The sequence below is a fragment of the Felis catus genome, chromosome E3, assembly GCF_018350175.1.
Source record: "Felis catus isolate Fca126 chromosome E3, F.catus_Fca126_mat1.0, whole genome shotgun sequence".
NCBI classification, from domain to species: domain Eukaryota; kingdom Metazoa; phylum Chordata; class Mammalia; order Carnivora; family Felidae; genus Felis; species Felis catus.
In genome coordinates, this window is record NC_058383.1 from 3,766,880 (window position 1) to 3,785,254 (window position 18,375).

Consider the following 18,375-nt stretch of genomic DNA (forward strand, 5'->3'; position numbering starts at 1 on the left):
ACCCTCGTCCCGGCCCCACTCAGTTGAATGAACATCTGAACCATCTCAAAGATGTCTGCTGGATTCAGTCATCAAGAAGTCCTTCCTGGCTTGGAGCAGGACATCTCCGGGCATGAGACGGTGGCATAAGGCAGACTGTGGGAGACTGAGTGGGGCGATGGAATATTCTAGATCTTCATTGCAGGGGAACGTCCATGACAATATCTTTGTCAAAATTCATAGAACCACACACTGAAAAGGGACATTTCACTGGGTGTAAATTATACCTCAATGAAACTGACGTCAGCGTAAAAATATAAAATAAATCGTTCTTAACAAATGACCGCTTTCCTCTTTAAACGACTCCTTTCGATTCTGCACATCACATCTCAGATGACGCTAACAGAAAAGGCAACGCACGTAAATATTCCTCTCCTGCTTCTGTTCCATTTCTCCGTTCACCAATTTTCTTCCCGTTTTCCCCTCAGCGCAGACTTTCCTCTGTTCCCTTAATAGTCCCCGCTCTATAATTAGTAGCTCTGATAATTCTTTTATCATGTGTGTTTTATTTCTAAAATATTCACTACCACAGCTCTCCCATAATGCCTTAATTCAATTCCCTGATCACCATTTTTACAATCGTGAGGTATTAATAATATCTTCTATTTCGGTAGTGCCTTTTTTTTTCTTTTTGTCTGACGAACAAAAAAGTACTTTGCAGGCACTTTGTATCCCTGTGAGGGAGTTAGGGAAGGAAGACAGACTGCGGATGGAAACAGGCAGGCACAAGACGTGTGTGGGGTGTGCTGCTCACACAAGACGGCGCTGAGCGTTGGCCAAAGTTCACTGCAGAGCTTCGTCTCCCAAGAGAGGGGCAGGGGTCCCCACCCCACTGCCTGGGGGAATCTAGAGTCAGCCCAAGCCCAGCCTCTGGGTGGAGGCCAAGTCTGGACACCTCCCTTTAGAAGGCGGGACACAAAATCTGCCCTCTCCTGACCCTGACCCTGACCCTGACCCTGACCCCGACCCTGACCCAGAGACTCTTACTGGAGGTTGGGATGGGAAGACAATAAAAAATGAAGACGAGAGCCCTGCAATGCCCACCTGGAGAGAATCGTGGAATCTCTCTGAGTCCAGAGGCCGCCCCCGCTAAATCCCCCTAACTCCGATTTTGCAAGCACACAGCCCCCCCGGGGCAGGTCCCCAGCCAAGACGCAACCCACTAGGCTGCCCTCCAGCCTTGTTCCCCAGGCTCCCTGGGTCCATGCCATTCTCTCGACAAACACCGGACCTCTGTGTCGTTGGACTCCCCAGATGTTCCTCGTCTGGCGGTACTCCTCCCCCACACAGAATCCGCCTTGTCCCAACACACAAAGTCAGGGCCAGATCGTGTCAGTCTTCATAACGATGTAGGGCATGTCACACACAGACCATATGCCCAGTGACTAAGAGGGCAAAGGGCCTTGCAACAGATCCGACCCGCTGTAACCGGTAGCGGTGACGCCAACAGGCATCCCAGCCACCGCTCATCACATGCGCCAGCTCTTACAGGTGCAGGGAGGTGCAGGTCAAAGGTCACTCTGGGAATAAGTGGATGGGCCGAGGTTGGACCACAGACCACGCTCCCTCTACCCCATTTCCTTTATCTAAACCAGGAACATGGATCCTCGGTGGGATTGGCGGAAGGTTCTTGCAAATCTTTTGGTTCCCTTGTGCCACTGTCTCCCTCTAGTCTTTTTTTTTTTTTAATGTTTATTTGTTTTTGAGACAGAGAGAGACAGAGCATGAACGGGGGAGGGTCAGAGAGAGGGAGACACAGAATCTGAAACAGGCTCCAGGCTCTGAGCTGTCAGCACAGAGCCCGACGCGGGGCTCGACCTCACGGATCGCGAGATCGTGACCTGGCTGAAGTCGGACGCTTAACCGACTGCGCCACCCAGGCGCCCCATGTCTCCCTCTAGTCTTAAGGCAGGTTGTGTTTTCCAAAAGGGACCACAGACATCATCTCCCATCCCACCTGCTCTAGCTTGACACCCCTCCCGTGGAGGGATGGGACCTGTGTCCCCTCCCCTTGAACTTGGGCATTTTGGGAAGACTAGACTTCACGGACTCATTCGTTATTTTATAGGTATGTATTGAGCACCGCCCATGGGCCCAGATCCTCGCTCAGACTGTAAATACTTAAGACTCCACCTTTGCCTTCTAGGAGAGAAATTCCTCTCTCGACAGCTGCTCCCTGGTTTGCTTTGAAGAAGCCGCCTATGAACACCCAGTGGGGTGCCTCGCAAGGTGCCAGGTGGACCCAGCACTGAATTCATGCCCCGTCCTTGCCCCCTTCCCTGTGACTCTGTGCTGTGTCGATGCTGCAGCAGGAAGGAATCGTCCCACGTTAGACTCCCCATCGGGTTATAGGAGATCCGATGTCACTCTCGGAACCATACACGGAGCCTGGGGCAATCAGAGTGACCAGCCATTCTCCTCCCTTGTTTGTTTGTTTGTTTGTTTGCTTGTATTTAATGCACGCCTGTCCCCTTCCTCTGTAGCATCGGCTCCCTCTTAAATCATCTCCCAACACAGTAACGCGTCAGGCCGACGGGGAGCTTGGGAAATGCACGGCTTTGATTAATTGCGTTTCTGGTTGACAGAGTCGAGCCGAAGCCATGCTGCTCTGACTGTTGCTGTTGTACAGCTTTCTACTCTGCAGACTCCGTTAGTATCCGCTACGAAACACACTTGGATCCCACGTTGATGACAAGCCTCTGTGGACACCTGGGAGCCTCCGTTTCCATGTGAGGTAGGACTTCGTTGGCTTCTTTGGGTCGCCACCAAAACCAGATGGGAGTTTCAGACTAGGGATGTAAGAATGTGAGTGTCGGCTCCAGAATGGACCACAGCCAGGAACCCGAGCACCTGAGGGAACCCAGGCATCCGTTCTGCCTTCTTGGCATGCCCGGCCAACCGGGGAGAAGATGGTCTTTGCCAAAGGCACTCAGGGTTTCTCTACCTGGGGTCGAGAGAGTTGTGCCCAATTCCAGCCAACCTGGAGTCTCTTAGCACCAGGAAAGTCTCTGCCTGGATCAGCTGTGGTGAAGCCGCCTCCAGAGCAAGGGACTTTGTCAACAGCAGACGCCGAACAAACATGGCGGTTCCCACTGCGACCATCAGACGGCTGTTGGAGGGGCGGGCTGAGTGAGAAGGGGCAGTTTCCACGGAAGCCTGAGTAGATAAGATCAGACATCCACACGTTTCAAGGTCTATGGTGGACGTACAGCCCCAGACCTGGAAACGCAATTTTAACTAAAGCCCCAATGTCAAGGGTTTTCTTATCACCATTTTCTATGTAATTGGCGATCATAGCTGGCTGTCTTCATCTGGGTCCTCCCAGAGGCAGGGCTGAGATGTAGATTTGAGTACAAGCGGTTTATCCAGAGCGTGTGTGGTGTGGTGTGTAAGATCACTTTGGCACGTTCAGAGTTTTGTCTGGAGACGGAACGCAACCACTGACAAGGAAATCACATATTTTATGCAAATAGGAGAGACAACTCGGTGTGTGTCAGCATGCCCAAAGCCCAAATAATCTATTTTCAAGTTTTAGGGCAGTAAATCATTGGCTGTTACCTTCTTTGAAAAATACAAAACTTGTAGATTACAGGCAGTACTGGAATTCATTTTCCACGATGTGTGTGTGTGTGTGTGTGTATGTGTGTGTGCACTTTGTTTTTACCTAAAGCTTAGTTTCAGCCGCTCTTGGTGCCCAGGGTGAATCAGCGCCCCCTAGTGGTGAGTATGTTGCTGCGTGCTTGCATGTTCATGGCTACCCTGCAGGCACCCCAAGGAAGGAGTCCCTCTCGTGGGTCACTTCCGCTCCTCTCCTCCTGCCCTTTCTTCTCCCGACACCTGATGTATCAGACTCGGGCTACCTGCTGTAACCAACCCCAGATGTGCTGGGGCTTAAAGCAGCAAGAATGCCCTTCTCATCCCTGGACCAGACCCGGGCAGGGCCGTTCCTGATGGGCTGGGGGCTGTCCTCCACCCAGACGTTCCAGGATCCAGCCTCCCCGGGAGCTTAGCTGCCGTGGACGGGTCTGGATCTCAACAGGCACACCTCCCCGGCCGTCCGCATGGGACACGGTGGGAGAGGGGACCCAGGGCCACAGGTCTGCTGTGCCTCTGAGCACACTGTGTCACTCTGGCGACAGACAGGCAGACAAAGTCCTCCAACGGTGCTTTTCCTTCCTAGAGACAGCCTCCGTCCCGTGGAAATATGAGGCAAGGAGTGATAACAGCCCCCCACCACAGTATCAGAGGGTCTCCACAGCCTGATTTGGGCTTCCCCCTCCTCTACAAGCGCCTCATGCTCCAGCCACCCCAGGTGATCCCTTATGCTCAAAACCTCCCTGCTCCTTCCAGCCACAGGGCCTTTGCTCGTGCCATTCCTCCACCTTAAATGCCTTTCCCTTCTTTGTCTAATTGGGAAAATCTTATGCATCCTTTAAGATGCTAATGTCACCACATTTCCAGAAGATCCCCTGACACCCACCTCCCCAGCAGCTTCCCGCCTCGGTGGCCTCCTAAGTCACTCGTGTGGGTATCCATTTCTGCCTGCACTTTGGGCCCCGAGGGCTGGGTCCATACAGAAGGCGAGGCATGTATCCAGTAAATTATTTTTTAATGAGGAAGTACGTGAATGAACACATCCCACCCGTTTTGACTTCTGCCCGCTAAGGAAGGACCCCACACACGTCTCGGCCCCCTGCCCATCTTCCGCACCCGTCCCTACAAAGGCGAAGACCCCGCTCCGTGAGTCGTGGAATTGACAGGATTCCGGCATCGCCTCTTGAATTTCTCGGAGGGAAATTTCTCCTTCCCTGGATGGCTCCTCCTACACCATGCAAAACAATCACCTCTTCGTGGCCTCAAAGAAGCTTTGCTCCAATCTCGCTGGCAGATGTCTCCAAAGGAAGGCTCCAGTGCCGAGCCACAGCGTCAGAGAGCTCCGGCGCTCCCTCGATTGCCGGCACAGAACCTGGCGAGCCCTGCACTGTCAGAGGGAAGGGAGGGGAGCCCTGGGCTCCGGGCCCGACTCCAGAAGAGGACGCGGCACCCACCCATCTGCCTCCTCCTCCGGCCCGCTCCCCCACCCACCGCAATCCTAACGCTCTGCCTTTGCCCAACATCGCATGATTCTTCCAAACACTTGCGCGCCCGCATCTCATGGGAGCCTCCCCCCACCCCTGCAAGGGCACAACGCGGGCCCGGTTGCCCCCACGCTGTCCCTCGCAGCCAGGGCACGACCCATCTTACTGGAGCCGGGAGGGGCTGCCCGTGTGCCGCGGCTGGAATCAAAGTTGAGCTGAGGTCCCCGAGCAGGACCACCGCTTGGAAAAAGCCACGCACGGATCAAGGCTGCTGACAGATGTCAGTTTGAAAAAGGCCTCTCCGGGAGAGGGGGCAGCCCGCGGCCTGCCGGTGAAGAATGTAAATTGGCTCATCTTTCTAAAGAGCAGCGTGCTCTGATGCCTGCCGGATTTGGAAACTCAGACTGCACGTCGGGTGGAGAAAAATCAGTGAGTCAGGACCCGGGCTCCCGATTCCGGTTGTGGCACAGACGGGACGTGTGACCTTGTGCAAAGCGTCAGGTCACTCTGGGAGGCCCTGCAAGAGAAAGATAAGGTAGGACATCAGTGGTTTTCAGCCTGTGGGCGCTCAGAGTTCGTGACATCGAAAATCAAAAGGACTCACATCTCCCAGAGAGCAGCAAAACCAGACCAACACATCTGTGATTATTACAAAGTTCTGTCTTCCCGCCTAGATTCCACCTGGTGCCACAAGTTAAGAGGTTCTGCTTCTAAATCAGACACTCTCTGAGCAGAAGAGAAAAGGCGTCTGAAGCTGGAGCCCCGCAATCAGGAAGGTCTGGGTTCAAACCCGCCCTCCCGCCACCCCTGAGTGTGATCTGGGCCTCGGGCTTCGGTTTGTCTACAAAACAGGGCTTATCAGAGGACACACAGTAGGGCAGACAGCATCGTCGTGAAGGCTACCTGACGTGACGCAGTTCCTGGAACATAGTGAGTGCCCAATAATGGGGCGCCCGGGTGGCTCAGCCGGTTCAGCATCTGACTTCGGCTCAGGTCACGATCTCACAGCTCATGAGTTCGAGCACCACGTCAGGCTCTATGCTGACGGCTCAGAGCCTGGAGCCTGCTTCGGATTCTGTGTCTCCCTCTCTCTCCCCCTCCCCCACACTATCTCTCTCTTTCTCTCTCTCTCCCTCAAAATCCCTGGGACACCGGATTCCCTCCGAGCAAGTTCTAGATGCAGCCGCCTCACCCTCACCTGCTCACCCAGCCCTCCCGCCACATTCCCCCACCTCCCCCCTTCCCGGGCCACCAGCTGGTGAAGCACCAACCCCTTGGGGCAGGGGTTGGGGCCGGCAAACTCCAGCCCTTCGACCCTATGATTCCACCGAAACCTTGTCCGATGGGATTTTCACTAGAGCACAAAGAATATAGGGGTTACTTGATCTTACGATCTAAGGATCAGCTTGGGGTGGGGTTTTTTTCATCAGTGTCAAGACCAGTGGTCACAAATTTATAGGCCTCCAGCAGCAGTGAAGACTGCTGATACATAAGGGAAGACACTTGGGGAAGGCATCTGACGCTGCATTAGTATAGTTTCATGTCGCTATAGCCATTGACTAAGGCTTGAGGGACAATCGGGCCTGGCGGAGACGAAGGCTAACTGGAGACACATGGAGAGCAGCCTCTGTGTTATAATTTGGGAGTGAGGGCCCAGTTTCTCTACTTTCTCTGATTTCTCAGATTTTTCCAGATCATTAGACACAATCTGCCAAATTTTAAAATATTAGCTCCATTTTTTTTCCCCCCTCTGCGGGTCGAATAAAAACAGCAGACCAGGTTCAGTCCCCAGGCCATCATTCTGTGAGCTTTCATTGGGCCGCCTCTGCCCAGTCCTGACCGTCACCTCCAGTGTGTGTGAACAAGAGTGAAGAGTGGCAGGGTCACCATGTGTGGTTGTCCAGGGTGTGCACTGCCCAAGGCTACCACACCTAAGAGGCTGCCATTTCCATCGCCGGCATCCAGGCTCCGTACTATGAATTTCAGCAGTCTTCCAGCAGAGGGCAGTCACATGCCATGCTCTGACAAAACCAGCTTCCATCACATTTTCATCCGGCGGAAGGGTCTTAAGGCAGGAGGGTCCTTTTGCGATTCCCACAAAGATGTTATAAAAACCAGCCGCAGTCGTAAGGGTGGAGAATATCAACGTGTGTCATTCCCTGCATTATGACCGGGTGGCAAGCAAAACGGAAGTTCCAAATACCAAGTGCTGGCGAGGTGGTGCAGGCCCCAGAACGGCTGCACTTTTCCGAGTGTGTAAATCAGTGCACTTTGCAAACAGGCTGCACCTCATCAAGCTGCACATGCAAATACCGGACAGCCAGGCATTCCCCTGGGTGTGCGCCCAAGAGTATGCACACATACGCGCACCCAGAAGCACGTTCTAGAACACTCACAGGCACACCGTTTCCAACGGCCCCAATGGGAGCGAGCTCTGATGCCCGTCAGCGATGGGAAGGATCCAGAAGTTGCGGCACAGTAGACGACGATGGAACAGGAGCAAGCCACCGTTGCAAACCGTCATAGAGACGAACCTCCCAAAGGTGGGGCTGCGTGAACGCATCCGGCCGCGAAAGAGCACACCCCGCGTGATGTCACTCGTATAGAATGTCCGTGGCGGGCAGAGCGAGCCTCTGGGGTCGGACGTCGGGATGGCACCTTCCCTGGGAGGGAGGGGAGCGAAAGGGCGCCCGGGGGATCTCCCGATGTCCTGAGGGGCTCCTGGGAGGGGGTCACACGGATGAGTTCACGTTGGGAAAATCCACCCGTCTGTACACACTCACGCGTTTGCACTTTTCCATCAGCATGCTGAGTTTCGATCAACGGTGTCACCGTAGATGGTCCCACGCGTCGCCGGGCAGGGAAAGGCTTCGGAGGAGACGGGGAGGGAAAACCGCCGGGCCGCCGTCCCAGCCTCTGGGAGTAACGTTCTTTCCCGGGCTGCCGGGAATCGCAGACGGTGTGTGGTTGCAGAAGGAGGCCAGCTTCCTTGGATCGGCTGTGTCAACAGGCTGACCTCCCGGATTGGTGAGCAGGAATCCTTGCCTCTGGCTGCGGCTCACATTGTTTCTGGCATTTGCCATTGGCAAGTATCACTGGCCTCTTGTTTTCTGGAAGCAACGAAAATGTTACAAGGTATCGGCACCTCACTGAACAACTTATCACACGGCTGGAGCCCGATGAGATTGATTGGTGTGAGTCCAGCAAGACGGGCGGCCCCCAGTGTGCTCTGGGAGCTCCCCTGAAGCCTTGTGATTCTTTCCAGCCTCCTTGGTCTTTGGGGTGCTTTGCTTCACACGGCGTGCACCTGCAGTTACTTCGCGTGCACACGCGGATGCTGAGAGCTGCCCGGGGCTTCTGTCCCCAGGTGAACCCTTGGTCACTGACACGCAGGTACTTGGATATGAAGGCCCAGCTCCTCCGCCCGAGCCTGGACAAACCCTCGGGGAGACTTCGCCGAAGAAAACCCCGACCCCCCTTGGCTTCTTGGTCTCCTCCCCCCCCCCCCCTTGCAGACCACCCTGGGACCGTGACCTCAGCGGACGGCTTGCACACCAATCTCCGTCTCCAGGTTTGCTCCCGGGCAGCCTGACCGAGACGGGAGGGGAAAACGGATTCTAGCGACGTGGAGATTGCGCAACCTGAGACTCCTTGGCGGGGACTCCCGCCTCCCGCCACCCCTACACACATGCCTGCGTCTCAGGTTTCTGCAAAGGCCAGCAACAAGCTTGGAAGCGGCCGTCATCATTTCCAGGACTCGCTATTACTCAAGTCGTGATGGGTTCGTTGGGAACACAGACAGGCTCCCACGGGCCAGGCACCGGGCCTCCCTCTGGCGTCCGGGCTTGAAACTCAGAATGTGCTTTCCCGTAAAAATAACAGCAGGGGCTAACGCGGGGGAGAGCAAAGCCTGTTCCCCAAAGAGCCTTCTTAACCCGTGTGTTGCCGGGCTCCAGTGATTCACGTGCTGATCTGAAGAAAATAAATAAAGGGCTGATCTGAGTTCTGCCCGTCTTCCTCCAGTTCGAGAGGGAGAAGAGCTCGTTCCCGTCCTAGGACGAGGCTTCTCTGCAGTTCAGCGGGTAGGAGCTCACGCCCTGTCGTCCGAGTTTCTCCGGGATCTACCATGTACCAGCTGTTCCTCTTCAGGCAAGCCGCCGGCCCCTTCTGCCCTCCAAATGTCCCCATCCGTCAACGACACAAGAACGCCACCCTCTCAGGATTATAGCGAGTGCTGTTCAAACACAGCATTAAGTGGGGAGTTGGAATATGAAAAGGCGTCCCACATTATTTTTTTTTATGTTTATTTATATTTTGAGAGAGAGTGAGAGAAAGAGAGAGCAAGCATGAGCGGGGAAGGGGCAGAGAGAGAGGGAGACACAGAATCCGAAACAGGCTCCGGGCTCTGAGCTGTCAGCACGGAGCCCGAAGCGGGGCTCGAACCCACGGACCACGAGACCATGACCTGAGCCGAAGTCGGACGCTTAACCCACTGAGCCACCCAGGCACCCCTAAAATATTTTTTTAATATTTATTTATTTTGAGAGCGAGAGAGAGAGACCATAAGTGGGGAGGGGCACAGAGAGAGAGAGAGAGAGAGAGCAGGAGACAGAATCCGAAGCAGGTTCCAGAGTCTGAGCGGTCAGCATAGAGCCCGACGCAGGGCTTGAACTCAGAAACCATGAGATCATGATCTGAGCCGAAGTCGGACACTCAACCGACTGAGCCACCCAGGCATCCCTAAAATGTTTTTTTAATATTTATTTATTTTGAGAGCGAGGGAGAGAGAGGGAGCATAAGTGGGGAGGGGCAGAGAGAGAGAGAGAGAGAGGGGGGGGGGGGGGGGAGACAGAATCCGAAGCAGGCTCCAGGTTCCAAGCTGTCAGCACACAGCCCAACGCGGGGCTCGAAGTCACAGGCGATCATGACCTGAGCCGAAGTCGGATGCTTACCCGACGGAGCCCCCTAGGTGCCCCAGGAGTTGTTGCACATTATTACCCATCGAAGAAATGCAAAGAAAAACGGCAACTCCATAAGAGGCTGGGCAAAAGCAAAGTCTCCTCCTTTACACGGGAGCACCCCATGGTACGCCTACCTCGGAAATACATCTGCCAGCACCTGCTAGAGCTACGTACGTGCCCCATGACGTCCCCCAAGACAAACAAGAGCCCGGACGCACCCGAAGACGCGTTCCAGAATGTCCCCTGCGGCCTTATCTGTGGCAGGCAAAAGCCGGACACCACCCGGATGTCCCCCGACAGTGAGTGGGTGGTCGCTTGTGGTCTGTTCTGGTGATGGAACCTGGTACAGCAGTGAGAAGAAACAAGTCCCGTCTCTGGCAACATAGTATCTGGGAGTCTGGGAGACGCTATGCTGAGCACGGGAGCCCAGTTATGTTCTAAAACGGGGCAAAACTGTCTCAGTCTGTTCCGGCTGCTGCAACAAAGTTCCACAGCCTGGGTGGCTTATAAACAACAGAACCCTCAGGGCGCCTGGGGGGCTCAGTCGGTTAAGCGTCCGACTTCGGCTCAGGTCACGATCTCGCGGTCTGTGAGTTCAAGCCCCGCGTCGGGCTCTGTGCTGATAGCTGGGAGCCTGGAGCCTGCTTCGGATTCTGTGCCTCGCTCTCTCTCTACGCCTCCCCTATCCGTGCTCTGTCTCTCTCTCTCTCTCAAAGGTACCACTCCTCCACAGAAGGAAGGAAGTACTGCCACAGGCCAGAACGTGGCTGAACTGGAAGGTGGAAGTGAAGGAAGCCACACACGAGAGGACGAGACACGAGAGGACACGTATGGTCTAACTCCGTTTAGATGAGATACTAGGGATGGGAAATCCATAGGGACAGAAAGCCGCGTAGTGATTTTCAGGGGCTGGGGGAGGGGGGAGGGGGATTGGTTACAGGGTTTCAGTTTGTGGGGGGAAAGTTCTGGACCTAGATCATGGTGATGGTTGCGCAATTTGCAGATTCCTTAGTGCCCCTGAATCCTACACTTTAAAATGGTTAAAATGATAGATTTCATGTTACGTGTATTTTTCTCACACACACACACACACACACACACACACACACACACACAGAAAATTAAATACAGAGTAACCATATGACTCAGCAGTTCCCCTGCGAAGTACAGAGCCAAGAGAATTGAAAGCAAATATCCACACAGAAACCTGTCCAGGACCGTTCACAGCGGCATGATTCACAACAGCCAACGGGTGGAGACGATCCAAACGGCCCTAATGAGTGGATGCGTGAGTTTCCTCCGGCTGCCGAAAGGCACGGCCACAAACCAGGTGATTTCAAACCACAGAAATGTACGGTCTCCCAGCTCTGGAGACCAGACGACTGAAACCAAGGTGTCGGAGGTGCCTCGCCCCTCCGGGAGCTGCAGGGGGCTCCTCTCTTGCCAAGCTCGGCATTTCCTGGGCTGTGACTGTGTCACTTCAATTTCTGCCTCTGTTGTCACGTGGCCGTCTTCTGTGTATCTTACTAGGACGCGAGTCATCAAGGGCTTGATCCTCAGTATGACTGTATTTCACTAGTTACATGGGCAACCACCCTGTATCCAAATAAGGTCAGGTTCTGAGGTACGGAGGGCTGGGATCTCAACATTTCCTTTTTGGAGGACACAATCAGCTCCGAACAATGGACCGACGCCATGCGGTCTGTCCGTACAAGGGAATGCTGTCCAGCCATAAAAGGAATGGAAAGCCTGCAAAACGTAAGGCCTGCAAACATGCTGCTCAGAGAAAGAAGCCGGACCCACAAGATCCCGTGTGGTGTGATTCCACTTGTGCAAAACACCCAGAGCAGGCGAATCCGGAGACAAAGTGGATGTGAAGGCTGGAGGGAGGGAAAGAATGAGGAGGGGCTGCCTAATGGGTCTGGAGTTTATTTCTGGAGTGATGGAAATGCTCAGGAATTTTATAGTGATTAACTGTTGTACAAAATTATGCACACACTAAACACTAGTGGACCGTGCACTTTAAAAGCATGAAATTACAGTGTGTCATTTATATCTCAATAGGGAAAAAAAAAAAAAAAAGACTGTTAATGGGATGAAAAACAAGTTACAGACGGAGAGAAAATATTTGCAAACCACTTTTTTTTTTTTTTTTTTTTTTTTTGGAGAGAGAGAGACTCTCAAGCAGACTCCAGGCCCAGCACAGAGCCCGACGCTGGGCTTGATCTCATGACCGCGAAATCGCGACGTGAGCCGAAATCCAGAGTCAGACATCTAACGACTGAGCCACCCAGGCACCTCTACAAACCACTTATTTTGCAAAGGATTTACATTTAGAATACATACGTATTAAAAAGAACATTCAAAAATCCATAGCAGAAATAAAATCGAGTTGGAAAATGGGGAAAAGGAATAAAAAGACCTTTCACTGAAAAAGATAAACAGACAGGAATTAAACACATGAAGAGAGTTCGACAATATTAGCCACAAATTGAAACCACAGTGAACTATCGCTACACGCCTACCAAGGTGGCTAAAACAAAAAGAAACAGACAACACCCTGTGCCGGTGAGGACGCGTAGAAACTAGATCCCGCCTACGTCGCTGACAGAAATGTAAAATGACGCAGCCGTCTAGAAAATTGGCGATTTCTTACAAAACTATGCACTTATCATATTCGCCCAGAAATAAAAACTTACGTGCACACAAAAACCTGTGCACGACTGTTCATAGTGGCTTTCTTCATAATGGCCCCAAACTGGAAACAGCCAGTACCCTTCAAGGAAAGCGTTACATCCACACCGCGGATACTACTTAGCCATACAAAGGAACAAACCGTGGATACACATAGTAACTTTTACGAATCTCAAGGGAATCACGCTGAGTGGAGGAAAAAAGCCAATCTGTGGGTGTGACAGAGTAAAGACACAGCCTAAGGGGGCTCCTTGTGTGTGGATTGTGGTGCTGGTTAACAGATCTACTCATGAGATAAAATGACACAAAACCAGGGGCGCCTGGGTGGCGCAGTCGGTTAAGCGTCCGACTTCAGCCAGGTCACGATCTCGCGCTCCGTGAGTTCGAGCCCCGCGTCGGGCTCTGGGCTGATGGCTCAGAGCCTGGAGCCTGTTTCCGATTCTGTGTCTCCCTCTCTCTCTGCCCCTCCCCCGTTCATGCTCTGTCTCTCTCTGTCCCAAAAATAAATAAACGTTGAAAAAAAAAATTAAAAAAAAAATGACACAAAACTGCATGTGCACACACGCGGACACACACGCACACACACAACTGGTGAAATCCGAGTAGATTCTACAGATTATACAAACGTCACTTTCCTGGGTATGATATTGTACTATAATTATGCAAGACGTTACCATTGAGGAAAACTGGGTACAGTTCAGGGGACCTCCCCATATATATTTGTTTGCAACTTCTTGAGAATCTAGAATTTGTTCCAAATAAAGCGTTTTAAAAATAGGTCATTTATTCACAAAAAATGTTGAACGGTCAGTACGGCCTGGCACGAGCCGGTCGGAACAGAGCCCGGCCACGAGCAACCAGCGTGGCCAGCCCCATAACGGTGGCCCGTCAGCTGCACACAAACCCCAGGGTGAAACCGAAAAAACGAGGTGCTGAATGTGGCGGGGAAGGCCGCATTTCTTTAAGATTGTGTTTATTTGGGGGGCACCTGGGTGGCTCAGTCGGTTAAGCATCCGACTTCGGCTCAGGTCATGATCTCACAATACGTGGGTTCGAGCCCCGTGTCGAGCTCTGTGTGACAGCTCAGCGCCTGGCGCCTGCTTCGGATTCTGTGTCTGCCTCTCTCTCTACCCCACCCCTGCTTTGCACTCTGTCCCTCTCTATCTCTCAAAAATGAATAAATGTTAAAAAAGAAAAAGAAAAACCACAAGTTAGTAGAATATTTACTGTTATTAATATATTATTGACGATATTTATCCCTGGATAGTAGCATTACAGGTGATTTTAATTTTTTTTTCTTTCATGTATTTTCCCTTTTCCCCCACGACAGATCTAGATAAATAAGTTACGGCTTCAGTCTTCTTTGGTTGCAAGTCACAGAAAGCAACTCAAATTAACCTAATCAAAAACAAGTCCTAGGAAGGATGTTGGGGGCTGAGGCAAAACAAAGAGTGAGACTTGCCCACCCAACATTCTCTCTCTCTCTCGCTCTCTCTCTCTCTCTCTCTCCCTTTCTAAAAGAAGCCTGATCTTTGTCACAGTGGGAACATGTCCATTTAAACCCCACTGCCCAGCTTCCCTTAAAACTCGGTGTGGCTGTGTGACATTATTACAGCAGACAAGATATAAATGGAAGTCCAATGGGTTGGAATCCTGGGAAAGGGTTTTTTTTGGCTTGTTTGTCTGTTTGCTTTTAAGTGGCTGACTGCGCTTGCAATGCCCTTTTGACCCTCCTCCTTCCTCATTCCTCCTGTATGGAATATCAACATGATGGCTGGTGCCGCAGCAGCAATGATGACGTTACGTGACCTTAACGATCGAAGCGCCATGCTGAGGATGGTTAGAGCAGAGAGACAAGAATAGTCTGTGACATTAGGGACTCTCTGGAGCCACAGACCGGACCAGCTGCCTGATATTTAAGTCACTCTTTTTCCACTGCCTGCAAACTCATCCCTGAGCCATCCAGGGCTCACAGGACCAACAAGAAACTGGAGAACCTGGCTTAAAAACGGGCAAGAATGGAGGCAGCTGGAGGGTTAAGAAGCAAGAACCACACCCACAAAGTTATGGGTGACCTCCTCACCCGCGTGTGGTAATCCTCCTTCTCGAGAGAGCAGCAGCTGGGTTAGTAAACAGTCACCTGTGTCTGAAAGCAAACCACATCCTTTCCTGGAAGCCAAGCGTTAGGTTGGGAAAAGAAAAAAAACAGAGAAGTCTATCCATTTGCCTTCTAGAAGTCCCTCTTTGGAGATCCTGCTGGTTTATTCTTATCTATTTCCGGGGAGAAACTTACCTTCTCAGTGTCTCAAATAAAACATAAGTCATGAATATCTGTGCCCACATTTCTCCGTCACAAAAGACTTCCCCACCACGGCAAGCTGTAAAGCATGGGTGGGGGGGGGCTGCCTGCATCCACCCCTCACGCCAGGTAAGCCCTGCCAGCTCAGAGGTCCAGGAAGTGATGAGACCTGCCTCCAACAGAGAGCTGGGAGTACCAGGAAGAAGATTATTGGCAAAACCCTTTGGAGCCCTGAAAGTTCCATCTCATTGTAATTGTCAAAAATGTAAGTGTCACCTAAGCCCACAAGGGGCGAGGCCCTGATTGTGGCACATCCCACAAGTTGGGGCGTGGAAAAAAATTCCATTCATTTTGTAGCCCCTTTGTTCTTTTGCCCAGGACTCAGCTCCAGAGGAAGAAGCATCCAGTTGGGTCTAGCTTGGGCCGTGTGATGCCTTGTGTGCTGGGTGGAGGGCAGATTCCCTCCTGATTATAAACCCCACTCACTGCCATTGAACTGTACCCAATGGGAAAGGGACAGGGGATTCCTCAAGCAAAATCAGAGGAAATGGGTAACTGGGAAATACATGTATTTTAACTTTAAATAGAGAAAATCTAAATTCAGTGTTTAAAAGACAAAAATCCAGGGAAGCCTGGGTGGTTCAGTCAGTTAAGTGTCCAACTTTGGCTCAGGTCATGATCTCACAGTTCATGAGTTCAAGCCCTGCATGGGGCTCTGTGCTGATGGCTCATAGCCCGGAGCCTGCTTCGGATTCTGTGTCTCCCTCTCTCTCTGCCCACCCCCCCTGTTCTATCTCTCTCAAAAATAAATAAACATTAAAAAAAAATTTTTGAAAGACAAAAATCCATGTAACGCTTTAACTGAAAACTCTTAGAAAACACAAGTGCCAGGGAACTAAGGTGATACTCAGATTGCATATCTGTGCTTTTCAAGTTCCAGTTTCTATGTCCAGGTGAATTCTGTGCTGAAATCCACCCGAGCAATACTGTGATTCTCTCGGGTCACACGACGGTGAGTGGAGTGGTCCCTGGTACTGATGAGCTCCTGAGTCCAGAGAGGGAGCAAGAGATTTATGTGACAAACCATGAAATGATGGGTAAGACCTGTTAAAGGCACCCAGCGAAAGCACCATGGGAGAACAGGGAAATGGGGTTGTTAATTTTGGTCCTGAAGATCAGAGGAGACTTCCTGGAGGAGGTGACACTTGAGTAGATAGGAGATGAAGACACAGCTTTGAATGTCATGCTGGATTTTTCGGTGGAAAACGGTGCGCCTCTGACGTTTTTTGAGCAGAGGGATAATATGGTCTTATCCCAGCAGCACTGGAGAGATTAGGTCGCCCCGGCCGGAGAGGTCGGGAGACCAGTAAGCGTGCGGCTGCGATGATTCAGATGAGCAGTGATGAGGGGCTGTTTTAGAGTCCGGGGAAGCTGCGGTAATGATGAGAAGCCGCATTCCGGGGAGCAAGACTGGGCGAGCCTTGATGAATAATGGGATGTTGGGGGTGAAGTGGAAAGTAACGTAAGACTTCTGTCTTGGGCAATGCGGTGAATTGCGATGCTGTGAACCAATCTGGGAACTCGGGAGCAGTGTGAAGGGGAAGACGGGAAGGCCGACTGGGGTCAGGTAGGGTTTGAGATGCGTTAGAGACACCCTGGCAGAAACATGCAGTAGGTGAGTGGATGCCACAGTCGGAACCGTTGGTACTCGTGACCTTCGTGTTTTGAGAAGAGCTGGGAAGCCGGAAGGATCACGGACACGACAGAGCCTACGAGCGAGACTGTCGGACCGGCGTCAGCTCAGCTCGGGGCAGATCGACACAGCTACCGAGGACACACGTCCTCTTTGCCAGGCTCTGGGGGCGCGGCGGGCCAGCGGGACGGTGACCGTGACAGATGTAGCCCCCGCCCTCACAGAGCCCCGAGCAGTGGGAAGGTGCCAGCGGAGGAGAGACGAACGTCTGTGCCTCTTTGCCAAAAAAGGCAGATTCCAGAAGCTTCAGAACTCCACGTCTGGCTGGGCAACAGTCCTGAAGTCTCGTAAACCCCGGGAGAACAAGGCAGGAGCGGAGGGTCCTCTGGGGACCGCCTGGATCCAGAGACCACTCGTGCGAGAGGAAGCTCTCCCTTCCTGAGAGGGGAGACTCCAGAGACGATGCGTCTGGGGTGCAGCCAGACATTTGGCGGAGGTCCTCAGGCGGCTTCCGTGGGCGGGTTCCACAAATACCGGCTGAGGGCAGTGGAGTGAGACAGATTCAGGAGAGGCGAAAAACTAAATGCAAAGCTTTGATTAATGGGCTGCTGTTCAAGCAAGAGAAAGGTCTCGAGACCTCAAGGTTCTCCTCACGGCTCTGTCCTGTGTACCTTTAAAAAAAAAAAAAAAAAAAAACAAGGGAAATAGATATCAGTTCAGGACGAGGAAGAACTTAAACGATCCGAAAAAAGGTCCAGTAGACCCTTTGTGGCGGGGGGTCCCATCAGCAGGTACGTGGGCGCAGCCCCCGGTGACCGCCTTCCGTGACCGTGAAGACCAGAGCGCAGTCTTGGAGGAAGGGCGCGGTGATGTCCCTCCCAAACCGAGCGTCCTTCCCGTCCACGAGCAGCCTCGGGACCCCAGGGCGGCACCCCCCGACCCCCGCCGTCTTGGGAAGCTCACCAGGTCTACACGCGAGCTCACTGAAGGCGGCTGGGTCTTGTGGGGGGCCCGGGATCTTGGCAGCCAGTCAAACCCGGTTCCCGTCCGCAGCCACAACTGTCCAAATGTGTGCATTTGTCACAAGGCACCCCACCCCTGCCTGTTTCGAGGGCTCCGTGAGGACCCACTGTGTACCTCAGGTGCCTCCATCCACCACCTGCTCATTCCAAGTATTCCGTGAGAGGCTGGGAGTCCGGCAGAAGGCCCACACACATACAGACCATTAAAATGAGGAAAGAGGCTGAAGAAGGCATAATTACAAAGTGAGGGAGAGAGCTGGAGAAAGGGGTGAGAACACACTTCTCTGAGCCTAAAAATATCATCTGTGCAGAGCCTTCTGGGCATGGCACACAGTAGGTGTCTAATAAATGATGGCCTCTTTCCCTGCACCAGCTATGCTCCAACTGCCGTCACAAAGTACCACAGACTGGGCGGCTTAAACCACAGAAATATACTTTCTCCCCGTTCTGGAGGCTGGAAGTCCGAGGTCAAGTCCCGCACAGGCCGTTTCTGGTGAGACCTCTCTTCCTGGTTTGCGGACAGCCACCTCCTCGCCGTGACCTTACGTGACAGAGACCACAGCGAGCTCTCTAATAAGGACGCTAATCC

General features: G+C 52.6%; 2 long non-coding RNA genes across 7 annotated transcripts in view; one reads left to right on the forward strand and one right to left on the reverse strand.

Annotated features, from left to right (window-relative positions):
- The window catches only part of LOC111558256, a 111,692-nt gene extending 99,441 nt beyond the window's left edge, over nt 1-12,251 (forward strand). For 2 of the 4 annotated variants that reach the window (XR_006591019.1, XR_006591022.1), the window contains 2 exons: nt 2,186-2,773; nt 10,795-12,251. This is a non-coding gene — a long non-coding RNA (uncharacterized LOC111558256). The remainder of the gene's footprint in view (nt 1-2,185; nt 2,774-10,794) is intronic. The other 2 variants (XR_006591021.1, XR_006591020.1) reach the window with 2 other exon arrangements.
- Nucleotides 4,632-9,361, reverse strand: LOC102902364. 3 transcript variants are annotated; one of them, XR_006591018.1, is made up of 2 exons: nt 6,894-9,361; nt 4,632-5,634 (listed from the first exon to the last, which is right to left on the reverse strand). It is a non-coding gene; the product is annotated as an uncharacterized LOC102902364 (long non-coding RNA). The 3 variants fall into 3 exon arrangements; XR_006591017.1 differs by having other exon boundaries at nt 6,021-9,361; XR_006591016.1 differs by having other exon boundaries at nt 5,722-9,361.
- Nucleotides 12,252-18,375: the final 6,124 nt, after the last annotated feature.